The sequence below is a fragment of the Carlito syrichta genome, unplaced genomic scaffold, assembly GCF_000164805.1.
Source record: "Carlito syrichta isolate Samal-C Ts95f unplaced genomic scaffold, Tarsius_syrichta-2.0.1 Scaffold301567, whole genome shotgun sequence".
In the NCBI taxonomy this organism is placed as follows: domain Eukaryota; kingdom Metazoa; phylum Chordata; class Mammalia; order Primates; family Tarsiidae; genus Carlito; species Carlito syrichta.
The window spans coordinates 1,116,317-1,139,006 of record NW_007245663.1 but is presented as its reverse complement, the minus strand read 5'-3'; positions in this window follow the sequence as shown (position 1 = coordinate 1,139,006).

Here is a 22,690-nt window from a genome sequence, read left to right as displayed (position 1 = left end):
ATTTTTGATTTATTGTAGAGATGAGGTCTTGCTGCCCAGGTGGGTCTCGAACCCGCAGGCTCAGGCCATCCACTCACCTCATCCTCCCAAATGTGCGGGATTACAGGCTGAGCCACCGAGCCCAGCTAAATATAATTATTTTATGATATCCCTTGGTAGCTATTGGAACATGTTTGTGATTTAGTTTCAAGATGGAATATTTTACTTCATTTTAAAAAAACAATGACTGAAACACAGAGCAAAGATATTTGAGATTTGTATTTTCATTGGCATAGTTAGAAAAGGTGTTAAATAATAGGCCTTTATCAGTGATACTTTGGAAGACCGATATTTTAAACAGCACTAAGATTTTTGTTGTGTTTTGCGCCAGTTCTTTTAAATCAACATGCAATGAATGGCCATAATCAAGGCTAAGTGACTCCAATAGAGGAAAATGGGCTTCATTCTGTTTCTGCCCTAGCCCCAGGAAGGTGAGTTCAAATTGTAATTGGAGAAATAGTCAGCAGTTGAAAAGAAATGATTTTTTGAGAAACGGATGACTAACACGATAAAGAGAGGCGCTTTTAGTGTAGAACCCAGTTGAATTTATGTTGCACGATATGTATCTTCCCAAAGAACATATTCAGAAGATGAGATCACTTCCCTCATCTTCTCAAAAACGTTCAATGGCTACCCACTGCTTACAGGGCAAGGGCAGACCATCTTGGCCTGACATTCCACACCTCACCTGGCTACTGTGTACCTGTGCCAGAGTAGTTTTCCCTACTCCTCTGCAAAAACCTTTTACTCCACTGTGTCGGCTTGCTAGGACTGACAATCAAGTAACATGAGGCTCCAGGGAATGTGAAAATGACTAGAACCCAAGAGAAATTGTTATCCTAAGGGAAATGTCCCTAAGTGCTATCTAGAACAGTGACCACTATGGACTGCCTATGTGGCTAGTGAGACTGAGACACTGTATTTTTACATTCATTTAATTTTAACGAATTACAATTTAAGAAACCACATTTGGGCTAACACTATATTGGATCACACAGCTCTAGAATATCACAGTGGATTATGGATACATGCTTTAAGCAACTGTTTCAGCTATCTATTGCTTTACAACAAAACACCCCAAAGCGTAGTGGCTTAGAACAACAGAAAACATGATTTCTCCAATTTTGTCATATAGTCTGGGCTAAGCTGAGTAGTTGTTTTGCTCCACGTGGTATTTGCTTGGACTGGGAGATCTAAGATGGCGCCTTTACTCACCTGTCTGATACCTTCACTGCAAAGGTTAAAACAGCAGGATCTGGCTGAATCTTTCTTTCTCTTTCTTTTCCCACAAGGTCTTTCCAAGTGACCAACCAGGACTTTCTCATCACATGATGGCCTCCGAGTATTTGGAGTTTTTACTTACAGCTGGCTTTCAAGAGAGAAAATGGAAACCTCCAGACCTCTTAATGGCTGGGATCAGAACCAGCACGGTATCACTTATTTCACATTCTCTTGATTAAAGCAAGTCACAAGGCCAGCCCAGATGCCTAGTAAGAAAGCTGGGTGGCCTGACTTTATAATGAGAAAAGTGTCATATGCATAGAAGGAGAAGAAGAATTATGATGGCTGTAATTGAGACAGGACCACAGCAAGTCTAGCAGATTTGACAGGCCATCAACAGAGCTGGTAAATGAAAAAGTGAAAAACAACTTAGAACATAAACAAAAAGAACTTTGTACAGATAAGAAAAGGGAGAAGTAGAGAAAAGTGGACAATCAAAGAAACTCTAGGGAGTCCTACACAAGGAAAGCATTATCAAAACCACAGAAACCATGAGGTGCCCACCAACCAAACCAGAAGAACACAGCTATCCTCCAGGGGTCTGAAGGATAATCACTGATAAACCCAACACAAAACGTAGACCAAATGTCTCTGGTCCAACTTTGCCTGCTAAAGCTTCATATGCAATCTATTTAATAGTGACCAGTCTGACCCTCTCTAAAATACTTATCTTGAGGTTCCATATCTTCGGATTTAAGGGTGCTTCAAACAGAATCAAAGAACCTATCTGCTTCATCAGCAGGGCACTACATACTCTGGTCAAGGAGAAAAACATAAGCAAGGAAGACTGTGAAGGCTTCTACCTAAAAGGTTTGTCCTACTGGGCGGACCAAACATTTGCCTCATACCAGAATCACTCTCACCTCCCAAATCTGCAGAAATGGCACAGCACACCATATGTGGGAAAAAGTGCTAGAAATGTTCCTGTTGGAAGAAATGAGTTCTGACAAGGTGTTGATCCAATTAAAAGAAGCATTAATGCTTTTTTATTGCAACAGTGACAGTATAGGGCAAGAGACATAAAAAACGGAGAAGCTAGAAATTCTCTGTGTGACCTTGGACAATTAATTTAACATCTCTGGATTTTGGGTTTCTCATAAACACAATGAAGGTAATTCCAACCATCTGTAGGACCATCATGGAGAATTAAATGCCAAAAATTATGGATTCGATGAATGTTAATTTCTTTCTTTTAGCCTCATCCAGAATTTTCTTGCTATCTCTTTTAGGACTTTGAGCAGAGGTAATCCAGTCATTAAAGGGATTATTAAAATGTTCTCCATGAGAGGGATGACCAGAAAAATTGAATGGCATTTCTGCAATAAACAAAACTTTTTCAGCATTTAAGTTGCCTTCAATCGCATTCCACCCTTTAAAGAGGTTTGAATTTAATTATATTTTCATCTGAAAAAATAATACTGCATCGGTCAGTAGCTGAAAGGGTCTTACTTAGTTTGATGAGTTTGACCCAATACAAATCTGCACAGATCAACTGCCATGAGAACGTACCATATCGAGTCATCCAATTTCACAGACTTCCATGCAATGTTTCATCACGAAATCAGCCAAATGCCCTTGAAAGCCTACTATGTGCTCAAGCCAGAGGTTACAGCTAGGCTTTGTAATTTCTTAATGAACGCTTGATCTCAATGGAGAGAAAAATAGAGATTGCAAGACAGCTGACAATGCCAGGCTATGTGTGATACATCACAAAGTAATGGTAAAGACCACACATGCTGTAGAAGTCAAAGGAGAATACAGCCCCACTGTGCAGGACCACAGGCATGATGGCACCAAGAGTGGGAGCATTACAGGGTGCCAGAAGAACATGTAAAGAATGGGGAAGGAGAAAAAAGGGCAGTGTTGAAAAAGGCCTGACAGTGGTCTCACCAAGAGGTAGGCAAGGCTTCACACAGACACAGTGAGAATTCACCTCTGGCTGATGCATTCCCCTCAGACATTCCAATAGAGACGGGGACCAGCTCACAAATTCTGGAGCAACGAGCCTGAATAAAAAGCACTGGGGAAAAAGGATTTTGAGATGAGGAGAGTGACATGCACCGAATGTCCTGGGTGAATCTGGATTTATTGCTCTGCTCCCTCCCCATTTATATTTACCTACATTTTGGTTTTAAAATGACAGCTCCTGCTACAAGCAGATCACAGAGCACCTATCATAAAACCTTGTGCATTGGTGATCTGTAATGTCCTGTTGAGCCCAACTGAAAAATAATATGACTCAAACAGCATTCTCAAACTTGTCTTGCCGAGCCCTATGAAAGAAGTTTCCAATAGCTGTCATCACCTTAGTTTTCTTCCTAGAAATGTGATGTCTTATCCCCTTTGCCCAATATGGAAAACAAAGTCTCCTGAAATTGTGGGTGAAAAGGACAGAAAAAAGCTAAAGCTGGCAAATAAATTTTAATATAACATTTTTTTCTCATTCATAAGTGTAGCAAGATGTGTAAAGAGTACCCGGATATAGTGAGGGACCCATGAGTGAATTCACATTCTGGATGTGACCTGGGATGATTGGAAAGCCTTCTCACTGACAGTCTTCATCATCATTCTAGAACCTACATTCAAAATCGTGGACTCCTCTGCACTGAATCTCTCTCAATCTGAGCAGACGAATTGACTAAATGTTTACTCTTGAACTTCTTTGAACACTAACTTCTGCTTTTCAGTTTGTCGTGTCAATTTGTCTGAGCACTGAAATGGAAAACTGAATAGTTATTTCAAAAGTACAGATGGAGCCCCTTGTTTATAGTATAATTCCTTACACCAAATGGAACTGCAGGAGGTTCAAAATTTGTAAAGGTCTTCCAAAAATCCAAACACATTATTCATTTCAACAAATCTGACAATTTTTGAACTACATAAATTTTTGAACAATTTTTTTAGTCCATTCGTGTTAACTGAGGTTAATTTGAAGCCATTGCCACTTCCCAAAAGAAGTAGTTGAACTCCAGAAGGCAATTTATGCCAGAACATAATTCAGTTAGATTCTTCTGTCTTGGATGAACAAAGGAATTACCTGTTAGTGAGGACATTAAGATGTTTTAAAAATTGAGCCTAACTCATTTTATAGTTACTAGATAGATGCCTTTAGCAAAGTGGTGATGTATATCAATCCACTTGCATGAAAATAAAATACAGACATTAGCTTTTCACAGATCCCATTAATTCTTATATCATTGTAATTACATTTGTTATAAACACTTCGTTTTGTGCTTTAAAAACAGACTTTATTTTTGTTAGGTGGGAAAGTGAAATTTAATGGGAAACCAGAGTAACTTTACTTCAGCAAATGGTGTTGGCTAGAGAGATTATGGCCTAAACTAGCTGGTATGTTGACAATTCTCCAATGACAGGGCGTTCCCAATATAGGTGATTTTCAAAGCATGCTTTCAGGGAGAACACTGTAAATGTGTGTTTTCTGGCATATTTTTAAATTTTGAATGCTAAAATTGCTACCTATAAAGGAAGACGAACAGAGAACAGTGAAAGCTGGAAGTCTGGCCGATTGCCGGGCTTTTAGACTTTCCCTTTTTTCTTTTTCTTTTTCTCTTTTTTTTCCAACAGAGAAATACAAATTGCTTCTTGAAATAAAATTAGTTTCTATCTTTGGACATCCTCAATGAGACGTTAGTGTTCAATTTGAGTTAGAAGGGGAGAAATTCAAACCTGATTTTTCTGAATCACCTTTGCATTTGACTGCTGGTTGACACAATAATATAAAAGAGCTATTCCCCAGAGAGCAGCTCCCCAAAGAAAAACATGGTTTGCAAAGTGACTTGCATAATTAGATGAACTGACCACCAAAGCGTGCCTTGATGATGCCATCAAAGATAACGGGGCGAAAGGAGGAATCTGACTGCTTTCCTTTTAAACATGAATCTCCTTCAAAACAACAAAAGAAAAATTTGGAATTTCAAGAGGATTACTCAGAATCCTCCAAAATAGTCTTAGCTTTGTCGAATCTGGATTTAAATGTCAGTAATTTAAGGCTAGCTTTATGAATACAATGTCTATCTCCTGCAGCTGGGCCATATTATTTCAGTGACTTTTTTTATGCTGAAGTTGGCTATAAGTTCTATGCTTGATTTATGAAGCAAAACACTCTATTTACTGTACAATGCTATAGTGCTGACATGCGGGGTCACTCAGTAATGCATTTGGAGTGGAGCGTGGGAACAGGGTTAAATGAGCAACATGCAATGGTTTATGAATGCAAAATGTGGCTTTTACAGAAAGAATGCAAGATTCTAAGGGCCCAAATGAAAATTGTGGCAAACAGTAGCAAGCTGTTTGAATTTATTGGTAAGCACAAAGATTACATTTGACTAGGCAACTTTGGATTTCACTGTAAAGTGCAAAGCATAAAAAGTAAAAATAAAAATGTAAGTACAGACTTCCCAACCACTCTCAGGCTAGTCGGAACTTCTCATGCTCGTATGGATTCTCCATTATGACAGTTGTTTCTGTTTCAGGGACTCAGGATACGGGAAATAACTAGAGAAATAGGCAATACAAATATTTTTGGAATTGATCACAACTGTCAGAGTTGAATGATCCAATTTATTTACAATATATTGCTGTTGGACAACGTAATACCATATTGTACAATGCTAAAACTTGAAAACCTCGGACACATGCATGAATACAACACAAGAAAAAAGTCATCATATTCTGATTTTTAATTCTGAAATTAAAGCTAAACACTCATGTAGCTTCTTTCTTATAGAATCAACAAAAGATGAAACAGGTGAATGAATGGTAGAAAGGGCTACTGATTTTTCTCTTCTGGTAATTTTTTTGATGGGGGAAAGAAAGGAGGAGCAAATTTTCAAATGTCTTTAGCTGGTCATGAAAACCATGTGGAGTTCAAGTGTGAGATGCAGAATCCAAACCTGGAAAGAGGCAGTCAAGTGATTTATTAGCTCTTCAATCGATCTGTAAATTTGTTCAAACTCTTCTAAAGTCATTTATCTGACTAACTAGAGGTAGCAGAACTTTGGAATGAAATGTTCCAAGTTTGTCCCAGGTGGAGACTGTAGAATGCTCTCCCTAATGTGTTGAAATGTCAGAGAACATACTAAAAGTGTATCTGACTTATTTGAAGACTCTGCCACCAGAAGATGTGAGTCCCAGAGACTCAATAGTCTATGAAGAAAACAGGCAAGAATTATGCCTGACCTGAGTAACAGCTGGAAAGTCACCAGTGAAAGCAAAGAAAAAAAAATGAATGAGAAAAGCACATTTGTACAAAGGAATCATTTTGGAGGCAGATTTATCTTGTTGCTTCCATTTCAAGATTAGACTGCCACTACTACTTAACACCTGTCAGAGCTGGATACTGTTTTACAGTTAAAACAATGCCCACTTGAAGAAATAAAACTGATTACTTTTGAGAAAACGTTCATACGATTTTTTCCAGATTCTCCTCTGACATGGGAGATTTTTGCCAGGGTTACCATGTGACTCACGATGATGCTGAGCCTGAAACTAGAACAGATGTATAAAATATTAAAGCTGCCTTAAACATGTTCACTCTGTGAAAAAAGGAATCAAAAGGTAATGCCCCAAAGCAACTGAATACTGTAAACTTATCTTACAAGGAGATCATTCATAGATACAATGGGCGTGACCCAAATGCTTCAGTGAAACTCAATTTCCTGCTAGCCAGGGAGAGAATGCAAACACCTTTTAATTGGATTAAATTAGGAAAAAAGCCACCACTCTTGTGACTGATAAGAGTTCAGCTTAGTGGTAGCTAGCAGTCAGGGACAGTCCCTGCCTTTGTTGGGATGACGCTTTTGCCATCAAAGTGATGGAATGTTTGATCCCAAAAAAGGGAGAAAAATAAAAGCATTTGTGTTCCCAAGTCTCTTGGAAGCCTCCGCATTTTGACTTGAACTAGAAGGTTTGGTGTGGCAAGACCTGTAGGAAAAAGCGCTCAAGGTAGTCCAACAGCAATGAGGCTGAGGTGACCCAACCCAAAGCATTATGAGATAACTGTTCTTTCCGCTGAAGCAAAGTTGGGAGTAGAATGCCACTTTCTGTAAGATTAAAATCTGTGATCGCTCTTCTCCCCCTGATGACCCTACCAACGTTCTGAAAAGTTACCGGATATTTTGCTTGGAGTGAAAGAAAGATTGAACGAGCCCAGAGATTAGTACAAACTACTACAACGTACCTCTCGACTCTGCGCTAAGCTTGTGTGACCAAGTGACAGTGCAGTACTGAGTAGTAAGAGAAGAAACCACAATAAAATTCTGCCGTCGAGGGGCTGAAAAAGATGTGAGGAGTTAAAGAAACCCGTTTAAAATTAAGAGATAAGATGGAAGAAATGTGAAGGCCAGTATCAGCATCGAGTAATACAATGGAAACAACTTCTGAGAAGATCCAGGCTTTTATCTTGCTCCACCAATTCTGTGCAACGGCATCAACATACACGCCTTTTCAAGGCTCCACCTCCGAGTCCTTTGACTTCCTGTGGTTCATGCCCTCCAAGTCATGAACACTTTTGGCCACCTTTCTCTTAAGTGTGTTCCCTCCTTTTTGTCCTTGTTACCTTTGCTGGGGTTCTTGTTACTTCTCATCTTGACTCCTGGTCTGTCTCTTTTCTATTTTCACTCCAGTTCATCCTATAAGCCAGTGCCGGGGAAACCTTAAAATGCAAACCTTAAAATGCCTCTGCTCTGAAGCCTACAGCTAGTCCCCATTGACTAGGAAATTAAATGACTAATTCTTTGTTATTGTTTCCTTGGGTCTGTACAAATAGTTCCAACTTACTTTTGAGCTTCCCTACACACCAGACACTCCAGTCCAGCAATACTTACCACACAGTTCCCTAAACCTAAAGCTTAATGCTTCCAATCGTTGAAACTCCATTCACTGGTAAGACCCATTTCTAATATGATTTCCATCTTTAAAATCGTTCTTATTCATCAGTTATGTGTAATGACCCTTATTTATTAAACGTACTTTGTGGCAATTATTAAATGTTGCCTGTTCTTATAGCTGTTTGGGTATTTATTATATTTAAGCTCCTTGAGGGCAGGGAATCTGTTAATCATTTTAAGTATATCCTACAGCACTCTAAATAGTACCTTAAACATAATAGCTACTCCATAAATGCATGCGAAGTACCTTAAACATAATAGCCACTCCATAAATATATGCCTATTTGAATAAGATGCTATAAAGGAAAACAAAATGTTGGGTTGGTTCAATAAAAGACAGGAAGATTTTGAAAAGCATTACGTTCCACAACAGCTTATACATTCATAAAATATGAATTCAAAAAATGTAGATAGAACAAGTCATTTTGGGAGAAACTATTAACGAACATACATCATTCACATTCTAGAATGAACTGCTCCCCTTTTAGAAGTGGAAAGTGCTACAATTATTCCCAAACATGAAATTATAGATGTTAAAAATAGAAAGGAACTATTAGATCATCTTGTTTTTGCCCTGTTAACTCAAGATCTCTACTCCATTCCATTATTCACTGTGACTGAAAGCAGAAATCAATTTTCGTCTATTCTCAAGCCTTTCGACAAATGAGTTTTAAATGACTCAAATGGTTTCTCTTTAGAAGGCTGGTTTCATCAAGCAATAATTTATTCTGTTTGTGAATAAAATCATCCCAACTCTGTAGAGGTCACTAGTTGCACAATTGATGTCGCCATCATGATTGTATTTCTCCTGAATAAGTTGGTCTGGTTTTCAACATCTATCTTTTTTTCCCAAAAAAACTTATAGAATAAGAAATCTTCAAAGATCTTGAGATGTTCATCTTTGAAGTGATGAGTTTTATTTACTTAAGATATCACTGAGAAAAATATTATCTTATTGTTTCATGCCCATTGGAATTCCATGCCAGTGGCAACTGCTAACGTTGGTGCTAAGTCATGAGGAATTGGGTGTATCAAGAAACCTGGCAAGGTGATCAGTTTTTTCTGGTTCACTTAGGCTATTCCAAGTTTTAGCACTGAAACTTCCATGTTCAGAAAATCTTTTGATCCTGGGCAAATTTTGTGGTTGGCGACTCTATTGTTAAAAATGGTGCCTGGAAGCTGGGCACGGTGACTCACACCTATAATCCCAGCACTTTGGAAGGCGAAGGCGAGAGAATTGCCTGAGCCCAGGCGTTCAAGATCAGCCTTGGAAACTTAACGAGAACTTGTCTCTACAAAAAAGAAAAAAATTAGCCAGGCATGGTGGCACTCGCCTGTGGTTCCACTTACTTGGAAAGCTGAGGAGGAAGGATTGCCTGAGCCCAGTAAGTAGAGGCTGTGGTGGCTGTGAGTATGCCACTGCACTCCAGCTTGGGTGACACTGAGACTACAACTTAAAAACGAAAAGGATGCCTGGAGACAGTATCCTTTTGTCACGCACCCTTTGTCACTCTGAATAGTGTATGGTACATATAATGCCTAGGCTACATTTTTAAATTTTAAAAAAATGACAAGAACCCCTACAAACCTGCTTGGAATGGGGCAGGGGGGAGAGACAGAAACATGCCAGATAATCCAAAACATAAAATAAAATAAAACCTTGGTTGATTTTTTCTTAGTCCTCAGAAAAAAAGTCCTCCCTAGACCAGTAACACCAACCTGCAGATTCTAGACCCTTCCAAAACAATGGAGTTTCTACAAGGAGCCTGCAGATCCATGTGCTCATCAAATGGTATATACAGGCCAAATAATATGACTCACACATATATGTATCTTTGCTCTGTGGAGATTTAGAGAAACTACTGTCATAAATAAACTAGGAATTCATTGACAATTTTTAAAACTTCAGTGCATGAGTCTTAGAACTACAGAGCATCATAGTCAGATGGGACCCCAGAGACTGAATCACCCAACCCCATTCTTTCACAAATGTGGAAGCAGAGTTGCACAGCTAGTTAATGGAATGTGTGCTCCTTGAACGAATCTACCTCATGGTGCTAAGCTAATTACAGTAGGGTTTCTACAGCTCTTGTAGAATGGTGATTAAGTCCTGTGGGGATATGGGATTCGCAATTTGCTATCTATCTTCAATGACATTAAACAGTGACTCTCTTGTCCACCTCCCTTGATTTATCAGCCAGTGACAGCCTGGAGTACAGTTGCAAGAAAACAGAGTCCTGGATCGCAGGCCTGGCTTTGCCACCAACTAGTTAAGTGTTCTTGGGCAAGTCATTTACTATCCGCAGGCTTCAGTGTTCTCATCTGGAAAAAGAAAAGGACTGGATAAGATGACCTCTGGGATTCTTTTTTCTTGATAACATTTTATGAGCCTGTAAACTGTTGAGAACTTTCTTGGTCAAAGCCTGTAGAAAATTGGCTCCTGGAGCTTTAATGGAAGCCAAGATTACACACTTAGTCAATGGCAAAGTTACAATTAGAATCTAATTTTCTGGACTCCCTGCCTTTTTATCTGCTTTGGTCCCCCCATAGTATACATAATTAAGCTTGCAATGACTGCCATCTGCCCCTAGGAAATGTGGAATCACAGATCAACACAACTATGGAAAAGAGAAAAATAGAAGACAATTCTAAAGTTCAAGCTTGGTAACTTGAGGTTTTCTGTTCTGTGAACTATGCGCATACAGTCACCATTACTGATATCATCATCTTTGTCATCTCATTGTCAAAATTATTAACATTATGGCTTATATTGGAGGGATGCCTTAGTGTTTCCCAATCACATTGTATGTATACTTGTATCTTAGTCCGTGCTATATTCTAAAGTATTGAGAGAAAGGGTTTTTATCATTAATTTATGATCATGGTGATTGGTGCTCCAAGACTACACTCTCCAATAAGTTGGCATGTAGCCATTTGTGGCTATTTAAATAACTAAAATGAAATAAAAGTTTAAGTTCTGCTTCTTGGTTGCACTAGCCACATTCAGGTACTCAGCAGCCACATGTGCACAGTGGCCGCCCTATTGGATAGCACAGACACAGAGCATTGCCATCACTGCAGCAAGTCCTATCAAACAGCACCGCTCTGAGAGATCGTGATTTGCCCAATTGAGCCAGCAAGTGGCAGGGCCAGGGTCTTGGTCTTCTGTCCCTGGGACTAGTGGCCTCAACTTAGAGTAGCTCTGTCGTACCATCTAGCCTACATATCATTTCCTTACTGTTTAATTAGTATCACCCTCTAAAGAAAAGCAAACCAAGTCTAATATCGCCCTGATAGGTGCACAATAGGGTAGTGCACCCTAATTTTAGAATGTACAGAACTATCGGTTGATAATGATGATACCAATAATGGTGACTGTATGGTGTCAAAGTCTGAAAAGAGAGTTCAATCTCTAGCACGTTGACTAGCATCCTGAAAATTAATTTGGTGCTCTGGGTCTATCAAACATGATGGGTCAACTTTCCTTTCAAGGATTATCTATGACCACTTCTACACCTTGGGTCAGCCAGGAGAAAACAGGAGGAATGGAATTAATACCACTTCAAATTCCAGCCAGAACTACTTCACTCACATTTACATACTACCTTTTCTTTTAAAAATGAAATAAAATAAAATAGACTAATATTAAAGAAGAAAACTGAAGAGGATCATATTTTTTGCCTGCACTAATTTTTATAGTCATAGAAAAGAGAAGACTCATCATTACCTAGTTCCAGATCTATACTCAATTCAAAATGGGGTGAACACACTGAAGCTTTACCAAAATGGTAAGAAAGCCTAAGCAATTTTTTAGTCAATGGGTCAAAAGCATGTATCCTAAAAGAGAAGCATCACCATATCTGTCAAGTCTGAGCTTTAAAATCAAAACCAGTGTTGGCTGGAATTTTCACTGACTCCTTCTTAGTTTTCTGGCCACCAGTGAATCCCTTAAACTCTCTGAGACCCAGTTTCCTCATCTAGAAAAACAGATAAAATATTAGCTACCCTACAGGGTTGCCTGGAGGACTGATGACAATGCATGCAGAGCACCCAGCTCTTCTGGGTCCAATATGTTGTTATTCAGTCAATGAGAGGTTTATGGTAAATAAATATAATTATGGTGAGAGGAGGTACATGATGACAAACAGGTGATAATTGGGATTGCCATCCTAGGATTCCCTTTGGTGAAAATTCTCACTTGTGAAAGGCTTGATTTTTTTCAGCTGAAGAAATGACACAAGTGGCTAAATGATGCCAAGTGAAATGTGGCATTTAATAAGTAGGAGATAATATTATTAATTTCCCTCAAGAGAAAGCACTAACGTGCCATGGAGATTAGTCATTTCCATCATCTATTCAACTGAAAAGCTTCAAGTTTGCATGGGTAACATACTGAGACCTTGTCTCTAAGAAAAAATTTTAAAAATAACAACATAGCCAGTTGTGGTAGTGCATGCCTGCGGTCCCAGCTACTCAGGAGGCTGACACTGGAGGATCCTTTGAGCCCAGGAGTTGGAGACTGCGGTGAGCTGTGATCATGCCACCGCACTTCAGCCTGAGCAACAGAGTGAGACCCCAGCTCAAAAAAAAAAGAGAAAAGAATAGAAGAAAATCAAGTTATTAGGCTATCAATAAGGGGAAATTTTCACTTAATAGAATTGGAGGTTGCCAATCCAAATTATCACGTAATTGGGACTCTACCCCACCTCACCTTTGCTATTTTTATTTATAATAAACCTCTCATTGAGTCAATGACAATACATTGGATCCAGAAAAGATTATTTTTAGATATCAATTACATATATTTATCAATTTCACCCTGGGGAGAAAATACAAATACTCATCTTGTACCTACGTTTTATAAGAACAAATTCTGTGATATACTTCTAAATTCATTATTAGCAAAGGTTGTATTTAAGATTCCAGTGTCTACTGCTTAAAAACACCCAAATTAGTCTCGATGGAATTAGCTGTAATTAAGGACATTGTGAAATATGATGGGGCAAACAGAATTACACTGTATTACTTTATTAATAATATTCTTTAACTACACTGTAAATTGCTATTAGGCCTGCATATTACTGCCTGGATATGGAAATAGTCTTTTGCTATGCTAATCTAACACAATTTTCTTTTAAATGTAAACAAATTATACTCTATTAATATGCTGTTCTACTTGCATAGTTAATTATTGTAACAGTAAGGAATAAAATTGTTCTGCTTTCTCTGTTTCTGATGGAAAAAGGGCTACATAAATAGTTTAATAGGGAACTAATTATGCAAAAAATTTAGATGCCTAAAATGTGTTTGTAATTACATTAAAATGGTCTTCTGTTCAAATATTGGAAAGCCTGCTAATTGGAGGCTAGCTGAAAATTTAAATATTGTGAATCAATGATTTTAATACAGTACATGTTTAGTTGTGTTTCTGTTCATATTTGTCTTGAAAATGAAGAGAATATTTAACAGTGTTTAATAAGAGGGGTCTGAGTTTCATGCCAATGAAGTTAGTCTGCGGCAGACTGGAATTTTAAGCATGTATTTTACAGCATTATCTTTAATTTACTCAAAAGGTATGGGCAACTCTTGGCTCAGTAACAAGAAAAACAAAAGTATACTGTTGGCTGGATAAGTTGATGTGAATGGAAAATCTGAAGTAGACCGAATCAAAGAGTCTTGGAAAATGCCCCACGACAGGCAAACCAGAGTTGATACTGTTGAAAATTGCTACGCTGTTTTAGGTAAATAAGCACATGTAGCAGATCACCTGCCTGTTCTCTAAAGATTTCCAAGTGCATCATATTATCCAGCCGTAATTAAGGAGTGCTAAAGAGGCCATGTTTTGTCCTGAATGATTCTTCGTGGCATTCGAGCTCTTATTTTGATGCGGAACTGAGGTTCTTAATCTGAGAAACATGCAATGCTAAAATAAGCCCACTCTTTTGGAGAGAATTTCAACAACCTGTCCTGAATTTTCAACTATTTTGGAAAAAAAAGAAGGGCAAACTGTTCATTATAATTTTCACGACAATACAAATGAGTGTACTGCATATGTAACCAGGATTAATTGCACAGATAATTGGGAACCCACAAATAACTTTATAATTTAATCGTTTATAATTGGAGACTAGAACGCTCACAGGGAAGGTAGCAAGACAATTACCGTGGTTATTAATAAAAATGAAAAGATGAAATGTGACGTGCACTATCGCATAATCCCTGCCGTCGTTCCTTCCACTCAATTTCTCTAGCTGTCACATTCTGATGGTACAAGGCAGTGGTTAAGTTTGAGCTCTGGAAGTGACAGACCAGACTGTGAATCCTGACTCTGCCTCTCAGGGCCTGACAGTCTGGTAGTCGATGCTCCGTGAATCCGTTTTAAGATTTGGTATAGGGAACCGTCACAACCGGCCAACTGAATGTTTCATAAACCACTGGCACATTCTTTGACCTAAAGGATATCTTTTGGTGACCCTGAAAGAGAAAAGAAGCATGTCCCCCAGTTAGCTGTAAGTGGCTTTAAAGATACTGCTCATTGGGCAGGGCCCAACACCTTAGCCTGGTGGTCAAGAACTCCGCCCTGTTCTCACTCCCTGTTAATCACCCGTGTGAGCTCTCTGCTCTACTCAGCATAGGGTCCCTTCGTTCCAAAAGTGCCATGCCCCTTCCCACATCTGGCCTGTTGCATCTGCCTTTCTCCACACTTGAAATACGTCCTCCTCTTTCCATTAATCTTCCTTCCAGACCTTCCTCAAATTCTTTCTTCCGGTGAGGCCTTTGTCAAACACTCTCCCCAACACCCAACAATCTCTTTTGAATTCACTGGTACTTAATGTCTGTGCTGTTCTCTTGGCATTTGGCATGTTACCTTGCTTGACATCCCACTTTCTTCTTGTGGTATTTATTTTATCCTATCTGGATGATACATGCTATGACCTATACAGAGTAAGCTATGGACAGATCCTTGCTCTTATGTGAGGGCAGAGAACACGGTGCTCCAAGAATGTATGGGAACATTCTCAAGTTAGGTTAGTTAGTCTGTCTGCAAATAATCCATTTAAACGATGGGAGGGCCTGAGCCTATGGGCCGTTCTGTTTGCCATATAATAGGCAACTCTGTCTGAGAAAACATCTTGGGTTATAGAGAAATCTGATGAGTTTACAAAAACTATTTTGGCGAAGTGACACTTTGTCTAATTCTACCCACCTCTCTGAATACACAGAGAGCATACTGTATATATACCAGAGCTGGACATGAGACACATATCTGAAACTCTCAATCCCATTTTTGCCCTACTAAAATTATTTCTCATGTCTGTTTTCAAAATAGAAATGTCAAAGGTATATGATTGCTATTTACTGCAAAATTTTATTTGGAGTTTTTTATTAGGTCTCACGAAAGCCAGGTGACTTATCTAGTTCTCCAATGGTGGAGAAGAATAATCATCACCAACTCCCCACCTTGCCCTGATATTTTAGTAACAATATCCACCTTTTTAAAAATGCCACCAGGGTTTTTATGCCAGCAGAAAGTGGTGTATTGATTGATGCAATCATCAATTAACGTATTCCCTTTTTTCTTCCCACAATTATTAATGAGCAGTGAAATGCCAACATGGTGGAAACAGAAGGGAGAGGAAAGAACAGCGAAGACACTGATCATTCAAAACTGAAGAAGCAGCTCATGAATAATGGAGAGCTATCTGCATACCAATTGCCAGAGAAGAAATTTCTATGTCTCAATGATATTGTCCGGAGTCCTCTCTATTCATTCAGAAAGGTTCTATTCCCCCAGCCACGAGGGTACAATGTATAACATACATGAATACTTAAGTGAATGAAAAATGGCTAAATTCTCTTTACTAAGTGGAATAATCGACCTAGCAGGGTACTTTCCCTAAATTAAAATTCTCATTACAGGGAGGAGACACATTCTTGTCTACCCACAGCCTTTGTTCTTTCCCATCTGCTTTGTTTCTAGCTACAGAAACCTGGAAGAACTTTCTTCAGTGTATTGTCACAGAGAGAACCCGAAGCCATGCCCAATGGAAAGTAGGTCACAAGGAAAAACTGAGCTCGCTAATTTCATTTTCCTCTTTCAATCGAGACATATCTGGTGCTTTCTTGATCATTTGCTCTGTTTTCCACTGGTTGTATGATACATACATACAAAATGACCATTAAAAATACCACCTACTTTGTGCCAGACTTGTCCATTTCACTATCTTCTGATCTCTTAGCATATTACTTACAGACAGAATATTAAAATCCAAGAAGGATTTAGCTCAGTGCACATGTTGCCACTGGTAACCCATGGTAATAAGGTAACCCTATATATTCACAAGTGCCATATGTTACATGCATAGATACATATGCAGGCAGAGAGACTGTTTTTAGAAAACTCATGCCTTCCAATAAAAAAAAAAAATGTATTCCCTGGAGTATACCACCAGAACTTTGGGCTATTGATGCAATTTACTCTCCAAATTTCAGAGCTTTATTTCTGGTTTTACAGGAATTACAGGAAAACCAAGTTATAAAAGTTCTTAGGAAACAAAGAATGAGTATTTACTGAAAAGTCCCAGTGAAATGAAACCTATCAGTAGAAGCCCAACTGTAAACCACTTAAAGATTTACATTCAAGCCAGATAGTTTTTTTCCCTTAAAAAAATATTTTTGTGTGTGTACATTTTCTAACAAAGTAATGTCCTCTACTCTCTTCTGTTAATATATAAATATAAGGCCGGGCACGGTGGCTCATGCCTATAATCCCAGCACTTTGAGAAGTCGAGGTGAGAGGATTGCTTGAGTCCATAGGTTCAAGATTAGCCTGGGCAACCTGGCGAGACTTTGTCTCTACAATAAACAAAGAAAAATTATCCTGGCCTGATGATGCATGCCTGTAATTCCAGCTTCTTGGAAGGCTGAGGTGGAAGGATACCCTGAGCCCAGCAAGTCGAGACTGCAGTAGCCTTGAGCGTGCCACTGCAGTCCAGTCTGGGCAACAGAGTGAGATTCTGACTCAAAAAAAAAAATTATATATAGGTATACATAATTTTAAAATGTTTAAATGCATAAGACAGATTCATTAATAGGCTGCAATTTTTCCATGTCTTCCTCAAAAGTCAAAATCTCAGGAAATAGAAAATACGTTCGAAGATGAAGTGGACTCATATTTTTTAGCCCAGCAAGACAATACACAACCCTAGTTTATCAGAGGAATGTGTAATATTTTTTTCAAAAAGGAAATCGACTTTCTTACAAGACTTTCTAGGCTTCTTAACACTTTCTTGGTTTGCTCCAGGATAAAAAGAGAACATATTCAAACTCTATGGAAAGATGTAGTCTGAAAAAGAATAGCTATACTTGTTTGGTTTTTTTAAAAAAAAGAAAAAGAAAAAACTGTAGTGAATGCTTCGAGAAAGATGAGAAGAAAGCGACATGAATGAAGATGCGAAGACCTCTCCTTCCCAACGCATCTCAGTAAGTCTTTTACCTGGAATGGCCGTTTGCTGTAGTGAACACAAAAGGCTGCCTTAGTTTCCTCTAAGGACTGGTACTAAGCAGGGTTTGGGAAGAGAGATTCTACTGGTAAGTACATTTATTTGGTCACAGTTCAAAAGGGCAGCTCATGCTGTGCTATTAATTATATAAACGATTTTATTGGTACAAAGGCGCTTTGTCCTTCATCTTCTAAGAATATTTTTACATTAGTTTATATGTCTCTGTGGATATGTATTGCCTTGATAGCAGAGTAAAAAACGGGTTTAAGGGAGACAACAGCAACGCATGGCTGGCATCCCTTCTTCCATCCCATGTCACAGAGAAAACAGTTCCTTCTTCTCAGGCATTCCCATCACCTGCAGGCTTCTTTGCTTTTTCAGAGATGCCTCCCTCCCTGAGAACTCCATTCCATGACCACAGGCCCCGCCTGGTCTCCCCCTGGCTCAGGCAAACCTCTCCCCTCAGTCTCCCAAAGTGCTGGGATTATAGGCTTGAGCCACAGTGCCCAGTCAATGTATACTGTTAAACTCGGTTAGCCTTGAGGAATCGTAGCTACCAGACCTAAAGTGCAATGACAATCCATTACCCTCACCTGTCCACATTACACAGCAGCAGGAATGGGGAAGGGTTGTTCCAGGCTAAGAATTACCAGAAAGTCCATTTACATCAGCTGTGATCATTGGCAAGCGATGGACTAGCAATCTCGTTCTTTCTAATACCTCCATTCTCCTGGATAATAGATTACAAACTGGATCTAAAAATCAGCATATCTTGTTAACCTCAAACTATAACAAAGCGATGTCTAATAAATGTTCAGGAAGTAAATAAAGCCAAAATAACATAAATTACGAGAGAAAAGTAAAACAGATTACTCTCTTATTTCGAGTTTTCTCTGTGTCCAAACACAGTAATATGTTCTGGGGTTCTTACATCTCATCTCTTTTTAACCAATCACTTATGTTTTGGTAGGTGTATGAAGGAAAGACTTACAGACACATTCTGACCAGCCAAAGAAGGTGCAGACGGTTGTACTTCGAAAAAAATAAATAACCACTTGAACGATGTCCTTTATTCCTATCTCCTTCAGTCTTCTCATTCTCTGTTGAGCCTTATAAGCTCTCCTGTTTCAAGTCTGCTATTTTCAACAGCAAAAAAAAAAGAAGTTTGAGGTGCTTTGGGGACAGCAGTTGTTTGTCATTTCAGAGAAATGAAGGTGAACCCAGTGCACTATGGGTGACCAGTTGTCGCATAAAGCGTGAATTTGCTATAAAGGCAAAGAGAGGCATAGAGACACATCCAGGGACACACGATAAAGATGAATTTAAGATAAAGTTGATTTTATTGACTGGAAAAAAAATTAATTATGACATGCTACTTAAAGTAAAATATAGTGCACGTCAAAGGAGCAAAAATACAATAAATCAGATGTGGCAATAATCTCTTTTTATGATTTTTGTAACTTAACTCTGTGGTGAGGAATCAGCCCCAGGGCACTGGAAAAAAACTGGAACTCATGCAAACATATTCTTCAAGTTTTGCTTGTTTTTTTTTAATTCCAGAATAACCAAAGAGATTTGTCTTAATGTTTCTTCATTCTGGAATATTTAATGAATCCTTGACAATTGGGGAAAAAAATTAAAAGTAGTAAGTAAAAAACAGCGTCTGCATGGGAAATCAAGTGACAAAAAAAGACTCTGAATGAAGCTCATCTGTGTCCAACCTCGAATGTCAACAAGGAGTCTTTGTTTACAAAAAGCAATAATTAAAATAAAAATGTATATATATATTTGAGGATTTTTTTTAACTTTGGGTAAAACTTCTTTGTCACATTCATGTGGACCATTTATGTAACACATTTTCCCTGCATGTTAAAATTTGCCGTATGATTTTAAATGTTAACAAGAATACACTGAAAGTCAAGTAAACAGACTTTCCCCTCCAAATATCACCTTTCACACTTTACCAATTCTTTCATCACGCTGCTCTCTATCTGCCGTTCCTCCATGCCGCCTGTACAAGGCAAATTGCTGTTTATTATCATATTCCATTTAGTGACGCGACCCCAGGTCGGTCTTCCCTGTGTATTCACACTCTAAGATAGGAATCCAAGCTACATATCCCCACTTCGCTCTGAATTCCCTTTCTAACATTCATTCCAGCTCGCACTTCTTGTTTGTCTTCCTCCACAGACCAGTTCCAAGAAAGTTGTTCATTTTCTGCGCATAGATTTTCAAGAATTTTTTGAGAGCATGAGAAAAAATTCTGGAAATATGACTTCTGAAATGCCCCAGAGCCAGCTGAGATAATCTTATCATCATTAAGTCTGAGTGATTCATCAGTGATTCAAATGACCAATAAATGAAGCAAAGAAGCAAAAGGCTTTCATGATGATCATTTGCTAGAATCAAAATCACCTAGAAGATAAATGGCTGATGTAGAAAATGTACAATACCATGTCACAATTAACCTTTAGAAGGGATAAAACTTAGAGAAGTAACTTCTACCAAAAATAATCACCATTGATCTTATTTACCTGTATTCTATTAGGTGATGGGGAAAAGTACATATTATGGATTCCCTAGTAGGTTGGATATGATGACAGATATTTTTAGTCAAAAACTATTTTTTAAAGAAGTTGAAAATCACTAATAAAAAAATAAAAAGGCAAGCCACAGCCTAGGAGAAAAAAATATATATTTAATAAAGAACTCATGTCAAGAATAACTCTCATAAATTGATACTGAAAAGATAATTGATAATAAAAAAGCTTAAAAAGACGTTTATAAATACTTGAAAAAGCATTTTGCAAAAGAAGATACCTAACACATCAACACATGAAAGGGCACTCTAAATCACTAGTAATCTAGGATTGCAAATTAAACCCACAATGAGACACTACTACACTTAGTAGAATACTAAATTGTAAAGATGAACAGGACCAAGTGCAGGTGTGCGTAAAATAGACAACCACTTTGGAAAGATGTTTGGCAGTTTCTAATAAAGTTAAACATACACACACATTTTGTCCTAGGTATGTATTCAAGATAAATAAATGCACATGTTCAGAAAAGACTGGAACAAGAATGTTCTGAGCACAGTTTTATTCATAATAGTCAAAAAGTAGAAACGCCACAAATACCCATCAACAGGGAGTAGATGTCAATGGACAACCATGCTGTTGAATGTATCAATAGTTCTTTCTCTTTTGCTTCTGAGTAGTAATCTATAATCCATAATAAAAACTCCTCAACTACCAGATAGGTACCAAAATTTGTATTAGTATACTATGGCTACAACCACAATCTGAGCTTGCTTTTTCAATAAAATATGGCATTATTAATAACGTTAATATTCTGCATGTTATAAAAGCCCTTATAACATATATGAAAGTCCTGTATGTCATTGCACTGGTTGCATTACCACAAAGAGTCAACAAAATTATATTTTCATGTCCTAAGTTCCAGTTACCTCTTATTCAGGTAAGACGCAGCAGAACTCACAAAGCTAGAAACCATGAATTCTGTTGATTCCTTAATGATAATTTTTAAGAAATAAATATCCTGTTAAAATGTACAAATAGTGCAAATAGGTTCAGAACCCTAAAAGATTTTTTTGACAATTAAAAAAGAGTTGTTTAAATGTGCCTGCAAAGTCATGAAAGTTTGTCTGACAGATGTCCACATTCTACCATTTATATTCAGAATATAAATAAGACTACAATCCCCTTCAATATTCTTATTTATATTTATCTAGAAACTGATACAAATAAATACTAAGAAATCTTTAGTTTTACCTTTAAGGCAGCAAGCACAATGCAACTAAGTAAATTGTGCTAGAGCGCATTTTCATACCTAGAAACAGTCAATATGCAGTTTCGTCACTGAAATATGGCAATTGTGATGCTTTATGTCTGTTAATTTTGAATATACTTGACCTATTTCCTATACCATTTTCTGCATTTATTATCTGTGCCATTGCACTGGAACTAGAAAATTCACGAGTGCTAGGTTGTATTTTCTTTGTTTTGTTGGAAAAGAAATAACCTGTCACATGAAATGGGAGCTAATATGAACCACAATGAGCATCTAGATCATGACCTCTACATCACAAAAAATTGCCTCAAGTGATCAATATAATATTTACTGGGGCAACTCCTTCAGGTCCCCTCCCACTATGGGAGCTTTTCTGTCCTCTCAATAAATCCTGCTTTCTAAAAAAAAAAAAAAGTGTTGATTAGGACTGTTCTATCAAACAGATTAGGTAGCTACTCATAAAGGAAACTATTAGGATTTTTTAAGTAGTTTGGAAAACAATGGATGGTAAGAGTATAAATTGCAATATACTTATGAGCAAAGCCTTGTTGTATAGCTAGCAGCTGGTATCCAAAACTGAGAGAAGTCTTTCATCAAAAAGCATCTCTACTGAAATGACCCACCACCAGGATTCTAGTCTTTTATAAGTTCACCCCTTAAGCTAGTCCTTAAATTAATTTTTTAACTCCTTATCTGACATTCACAGTTTAGTGTGAATTATCTAAAGAATGCTCATTTAAATTTTAAATGAGATAAAAACCATCTTCATCATGGACTTTGCAGCATTGATGGAGAAAAGAGTAACGAGGAATAAGAGTCAACGAGTAATTCTTGAGTATGAAGTGGATCTGGGTACCCAAGTATGGTGGAAGCCTATCAGAGCAAAGGAATAGCCCAAAGGCTCATTTCCTGAAGTAAGGAAGTAAGGAATATACCAGAGAGGGAAGTAAGGAATATACCAGAGAAATAAGGACATCCTGAAGTAAGGAAGTAAGGAATATACCAGAGAGGGAAGTAAGGAATATACCAGAGAAATAAGGACATCTTGAAATATGTTCTAAGACATAAAGACCAGAGCAAACAACCCTAGATTGTTCAGGGCACTAATTGCTTTTCCCTCTAATTTGTCTTTTCATATACTGGGGA